The sequence below is a fragment of the Callorhinus ursinus genome, unplaced genomic scaffold (assembly GCF_003265705.2).
Source record: "Callorhinus ursinus isolate GAN/ISIS: 27379988/994484 unplaced genomic scaffold, GSC_fseal_2.0 scaffold10, whole genome shotgun sequence".
Taxonomy (NCBI): Eukaryota; Metazoa; Chordata; class Mammalia; order Carnivora; family Otariidae; genus Callorhinus; species Callorhinus ursinus.
Window position 1 is genome coordinate 28,228,785 of NW_027397072.1, and position 7,161 is coordinate 28,235,945.

Below are 7,161 nucleotides of genomic sequence, written 5' to 3' on the forward strand. Positions count from 1 at the left end.
TAGAGAGAGAAGAGAGAGATTATTATCAAACATTCAAAATCAACTGACATTTTAACCTTCAGTGAGAAGCGAAATGCAGTGAAAAGGAATTGAGTCTGAGCCTTATCGTGCAGGTGAGTATCACTGACCTCCATACAAAGTATGAATGCAGGAAAGTCAGTTTTCTATTTCTCAGCATACAGAAAATTTAAGGTGATTTTAAGGATCAAGGAAGATGCTCTTTGTTTAGGTGGCAGGACACTTCTGTAAATACTTCTTTAAACGTAAAAAGATCATAAATCCACATAATTATTTTAAAGGGAGAATTATCCACGTGTGTGTAAATGTGTGTGTGTGTTTGTCAGTGTGTTTAGCAGTTATTATTGTTTTTAACATTTTTTTTCAGAGAATGCATGTTCTCAGGTTTGAAGAAACAAGAGAAATAGTTTTCTCTCTGGCCTCATTTACCCATTTTTTCGTTTTGTTTTTTACAATCTCCTCAGACTTCTCCTCAACATTCAGCTATTTTTATTAGTTTCTTACATATTTTTTCATGTTCTTTATCTTCTCTTTTGTTTTCCTAAGAGGTAGTATATTCCATGCCTTTCAATGCCTTGCTTTTGACTTAGTTCTAGATCCTGTCTTTCCATAACAGTGAGGCAGATTGTATTTTCCAAAAACGGCAGCAATAGTCCCCATCCCACCTGTTCTTTTTCCAATATGACTTAGACTTTCCTCCCATCAAGACAGGAGTCGAATCTGAATGTGACCATGAGTTGAGGCCTCCATACCTGGTGGAAAAGGGATAGGGGGTCCCTACTGTGCCCTTTATGAATTATTGACCCACATAATCCATGAGCATAATAAAATGGTGGTGGTTTTACATCGTGAAATTTGGGATGGTTTGTTATGTGGCAGCAGTAACTAGAAAAGAGTTTCTGCATTTTTTTTTTTGCAGCTTTGTAGTACTTTATTATAGAGCTCTACTATATTTGACTATATCCCAGTAGATAATGACTTGAATGAATACAGTTTTTGGCTTTTGAAAAAAAAAACTCTAATAAATAACCTTATAAATATATCATTTTAAATAGATGCAAGCAGATTTATGAGTACACTTCCTGAAGTGGGGTATCTGGGGCAAAGGTAAATGAATTTGTAAGTTTGATTGACATTTTTGAATTGGCCTTTAAGAATAGGGGCTCTATGAACTATACTCGTACCTGAATTGCCTAAAAGGGTTGGTATCAATACGGTCTTGCTATTGAGAAAACTGTTTTTCTGCTATTCTAATAATAATGGTGTCTCATGATTATAATTTGCATTTCCTTTATCATGTGTAAATTTGAGCAAATTTTTTTGTATGAATATCCCTTAATGTAAACTGCCTCTTTAGACTATTTCAATTTGTAGGTGCTTATACATATTAAGCAAATTAGTCCTGTACCCACAAAATGACTTACAGATATTTTTCTTATTTGTAATTTTTTGACTCTCCTTAAAATATTTTGTGTAATATTGAAAATTTTCATTTTTTTTTTCTTATCCAGGATTAATTTAATTTTAAAAACAAATACAAGCTATCAATTCACTCTTCTCAACTCAACTGGACAGTCTACCTGTGGTATAACTGTCAGGTAAAAACATACATCTTTACAACTTGGTGGTCCCAAGTTTTTTAAAAAACCATTTCACAGAAAGGAAAGAAATATGAAAACAGCTCAAGAAATACACTAACAAGCAAAAATATATGGGGGAAAGAGGAACACATAGTTTTGACTTAACTGAAGAAACTGAGAGGAGACTGGTCTACATAGCAAAATGTGCATCCTGGAAAGTCAGGTGGGAAAATTTTAGAATAGGAATTTATGACTTGAATCTCCCCCATTTCCTGAATAAAAACGACATCTTGTGGTATTTATACTTCATGGCTCAGACACCTACCTCACTTGGCTCTACTCCTTCCTTACTTCAGCCTTTACTTAAAGGAGTCTGAAAAACTTGGGGATATAGCCTAAGAAGAAAAATAACCACACATAATATTCCCCTTTCTGTGGCTACCTGAGACCTGTGTTACTAGAAAATTCCTAAAGAAAATTTAAATATTAAGTCTGTGGCTTTACTGAATCAAGTCCCCTAGTTAATATTTAGAAAACACCCTCTGTTTGGGCTAATAACATTGTTGATGGTACCTATCAGAGGGATAGCCAAACAAAGTCTGTGTCTCAAAACCAGTGTTAAATCAATCTCAGGGTTGAGAAGAAAAAAAAGGGGAGTCTAAAATCACAAGAAGTGCAGACATATCTAGGACCCTTGTCCTTCTGGATCCACGCTTCCTTCAGGATCTTCATCATTATAAATGTTCTCTGCCATTTGCCACACTTGCATGATATTGTCTTCTGATACAGAACAAATCACCCAAGGTTCATTGGGATTCCAGGAGAAGTCAGATATCTTGGCAGTGTGACCACCATGAATAAACAACAATTCTGGTGGCCCATCTTCTGCATCTTCTGGGGATTGTTCCTCTCCAATTTTACTTAAATCCCAGACATTCAGTCTGCGATCAGTACCACTGGAAGCCAAAATAGTCTCATTGTGAGGCGACCACTGAACCTGGCATATTTCATCCTTATGTGATTCAAAGGAATGCAACTTAAGTTTCAGATTTCTCAGATCCCACAAGGCAACAGTCTTGTCGGCTGATCCTGTGGCCAGAATGAACTCACTATAAGGATTGAAAGATAGGCAGTTCACTTCAGCAGTGTGAGCATCAACTGAGTGGCTTGGTTTGGAAGTATTGTTTGAACGAGTATCCCAGATCATAAGTTTCTGATCATCAGCAACTGACCCAAACAGACTCATGGAGCAAATGCCAGGAAACATCTTCTACTACCGCTGTATGTCCTGTAAAGATGGTCTTCGCATCCACCACTTTTCCTTCCTTTGGAACAGCACTGATGTCCCAGAGGCAGATGGTATGGTCGTCTGAAGCACTAAGTAAGTGCCCACTGAGATTTGGGTTCCAAGAAAGTCCATAGCCTTCCTTCTGATGTCCACGCAGACGCAAGTCTGGGTTGCACTCTCCAGAAGGGTCTGGTTTGGAAGGATGTTTTGTATAGTCAAAAACAAGAACATCACTGGATGGAGTCTTTGTTGCAATGATGCAAGGGTTCTGGGGCATATAACGTGCCCGGTTTACTTCTCCTTCATGGTTGATCTTGATTTCTATTTCAATTTTTCCACTAACTGAGCCAAAACCTCCAAATTCTCCTTTCTCACTGTCGTAGTGTGAGGCATCAAACTGAGCATCATTGTTAGGGAGCTGCACACTGGCTATCACAAGATGGTTTTGTTCATCTGACGTGTGTGTTCCCAGGACAAGTCGATGAATGCTGAAGTCTTTCCCTTCCGGTCTGGTTACATCTGGAAGCCACTGTGCAGTTAGGCTAGGCCACTCCAGAACATGGGTCATCACCAAATCGTAAAGAAAAGGGGTGTTCTTTTTCCATATTTTGTACTCTTCGTTGATCACACGTTCTTCTACTGCGTCATCAAAGGCTGCTTCCTTGTCGGCCATGGCGGGCAGGCAAGCTGGGGGGATCCCGGGGTCGAGCGTTGCGGGAGGGGCAGGGAGGCTACCGAAGATTTTTATTTTTATGTGAAGTTATCAATCTTTTCTTATATGGCTTCTGGGTTTTGAGTCTTAATTAAAATGTACCTTCTCTCTCCAATGTAATCAAGTATTTCTCCAGCAATATATTTAATTATATATGTGTTTTGTATATTACACATATGAATATGTCTAACAGTTTTATATATAAATATGAATAATATAGAAATTCTCCATCATTACATCTCATAAATAAGTGAAATATATACCAGTTTTATATATAAACATGTCAGTTTTATATATATGCTAGCTTTATAGTACTATGCAAATTAGGAAATCAGTTATATATATTTATGTAATTACAAAATATTCATTGAATGCTATTGATTAAATTAAATACTATGTAAGGAGTTTTTAAAAAATTAAAAATGGATGTTGAGGAATGCAACATCAGTAAGAAGGTGGAATAGTGGTTTTCAGTTCTCAAAACTGATTTTGACAACCACCCATAGAGAAGAGTATCTTTGTGGGAGCCTGGGAGTCCAGCAGAGAGGTCCCAGCACACCCTTGGAGCAAAAATTCCAAGAATAGATATATTGCAGTGGGTAAGAGCAGTTTCACTTTACCTGCATCACCCCTCCCCTAAGGCGGCAGGGCACAGTGCCAAGAGAGACCCCTCTGGCCCATAGTTTCTCCCGTAGGACAAAATGAGAGTGTAGTGAGTGCCTGGCTTTCCCAGCCATGCAGGGCATTGCCTGAGAGGCTCACTACTTCCTCACCCCATCCAGAACGCTGAGGGGATGGGAACGGCTGAAGTCTAGGCTTGCTAGGAGCAGGGAAAAGAGTGGAGGCTCACAGCAACCAGGTGATAGAACTCAACGAAGGCCATGTTTTCCACCAATTATCTGGCAAACTCCACCCAGAAGCCTGCTCACAAAACTGCCAGGATGCATCATCTATTGAGTGCCCCACCCCCCACCGGCTAACCCATGTGTACTCCTAGCCCTCTGTATGTCCTCCCTCCCTGTAGCCAGAGCTGTGTGTGTAGCTCATTGAGGGTTCTTGGGAGCCTCTGCAGAGTTGTATGAACTCACAGTGGTAGCCAGTTCAATTCTGCTGATTTGGGGGAAGGCGCTTACCTTTGAGTACTTCAGGCCACTGCCTTAGGGAAAATAAACAGGAGGTCCTCAGCATCTGGCCTGGCTTTTTGGGATTGAGAGAAAGCATGCAATCCTAAAATTTACCCCCAATATCTAACAAATGTATTCCTGGAAATATACAACCTACTATCACTGAATTAAGAAGAAATACAAAGTCTGACAACACCAATAAAAAATAAAGAGATTGAAACATAATAAAAAAAGCTTCCTGACAAAGAAAAGCCCAGAACCAGATGGCTTCACTGATGAATTCTACCAACATTTAAGGAAGAGTTAATACCAGTCCTTCTCAAGTTCTTTCAAAAAACTGAAGAGGAGGGAATACTTTCGAAGTCTTTTTATGAGACCAGCATTGTCCTCATCAGCATGTCCCGATACCAAAGCCAAACAAGGACACCGCAAGAGAAGAATATTATAGGCCAATATCCCTGATGAGTATAGATGCAAAAATCCTCAACAAAATGGTAGCATCTTGAACAGCACATCAAAAGGATCATACACCATAATCGAGTGGGATTTATCTCTAGAATGCAAGGATGCTTCAAAATAAGCAAGTCAATTAATGTGATATACCACATTTACAGATTGAAGAAGAGTAATCATATCATCTCAATATAGATGCAGAAAAAGCACTTGACAAAATTGAACATCTTTTCATGATAAAAATTCTCAACAAATTAGGTTTAGAAGAATGTACCTCAACATAAAAAAGGCCATGTTTAACAAGACCACAGCAAACATCATACTCGATGGTGAAAAGCTATTTTCTCTAAGATCAGAAATAAGACAAGGGTGCCCACTTTCACCACTTCCATTCAACATAGTACTAGATGTCCTAGCAAGAGCAATTAGGCAAGAAAAAGAAATAAAAGTCATCCAAATATGAAAAGAAAAAGTAAAATTATCTCTCTTTGTGGATGGTATAATCCTATATGTAGAAAACCCTAAAGATGTCACCAAAACTGTTAGAACTAGTGAGCTAGTTCAGTAAAGTTGCTCCTTCACTGAGGTGAATCCTGCTCTGACATTGTAATTGTGTTGAGAAGGGACACACTGTAAGGTGCTGGCAATTATTCTACAGTGGTATTCAGGAGTCCTGGGCTCTGATTTCAGCTTTGGCATCACTGAGCATGACACAGCCTGAGTGCCGATACTCTCATCTGTAAAATGGGGACATACATATATTTATTTTTTAATTTTTATTTTTTATTGAAGTATCTTTGATACACAATGTTACATTAGTTTCAGTTGTACAAAATAATGATTTGAAAAGTCCGTATGCTATGCTGTGCTCACCACAGCTACTGTATGTCACCACACAACACTAATAGAGTACCATTGACTATATTCTCTATGTTGTACCTTTTATCCTAGTGACTTATTCATTCCATAACGGGAAGCCTCTATCTCAAAGTGTAGATAATATTGACTACCTCATAGGGATGCTGTGAGAAGTAAATAATGGGTGATGGATGTGCCTAACAGATGGTAATAAATGTAGTTTTTGTTCCCACTTTAGAGACTTGTTGATATTGTGCTACAAGAACACTAAATCAATAGAAAGCCCGGTTCTGAAGAAAATTTGGAAGGAGACTTGAAGGCTTCTACCACTTGGCTCCAGAGCCTTGGTTCCAAGGATAGTAGCAGCTTGACTGTTCAGGGAGATTATGTTTCTTGATATTCGGTAGGTTTTATAATCTTCATAATTTATTTAACTATTAAAATTATATTTTTGCTAATAACCAATTATTTAAGAATTGCCTGTATGGGAGAAAATGAGCAGTTATGGGCATAAATTATACTTTTGAACTTCTGTCACAACTTCAGGCTAAAGTCACCTCGGGTATGTGTATACACACACACACCCCTATTGCTTTATCTTCTGTAAAGGAATTTTATTCAATTTTCTTTTTTTCTTCTTTCTTTTCTTCTGCCTTCTCTTCTCATTTCTTGGAAGGCTAAGGGAATTGGCAAATGTTGGCCAGCCTCCTACTTAGATACCCTATCACCCTTCACTAAACTGGTATGGTGTTTATTTGTGCTTAGTTATCTTTTTAATTCTGTAATCTGCAGTTGTTGTGATCCTTGATGCATGACTATATGGGTCTATAAGAGCATATTCTTGGCTGGGAAAATGGTTGCATGGTTCATTTTACACTTGGTATCTCACAGAAGTAAGTACACTTCTCCAATGGACAGGAGGAAGAAGGGGAAAGAGGAATGAATCAGAGAGAGACCTAAAGGGCACTGGGCTTTTAGGAAGCACTAGACAGGCTAGCTGCTTTATCAGAGCCTCAGGCTGGGGGCTGAGAGCAATAAATGAGTTCCACACGTTTCAAAGGACTTGGCCTGGCCCAGGAATATGTTCATATAATAGAGGATTCTTCTAGATCCTAACTTTTCCTCCCT

General features: G+C 38.6%; 1 pseudogene; it reads right to left on the reverse strand.

The window, feature by feature from the left end:
* Positions 1-2,198: 2,198 nt before the first annotated feature.
* LOC112820937 (histone-binding protein RBBP4 pseudogene) lies at positions 2,199-3,615 on the reverse strand (annotated as a pseudogene).
* Positions 3,616-7,161: the final 3,546 nt, after the last annotated feature.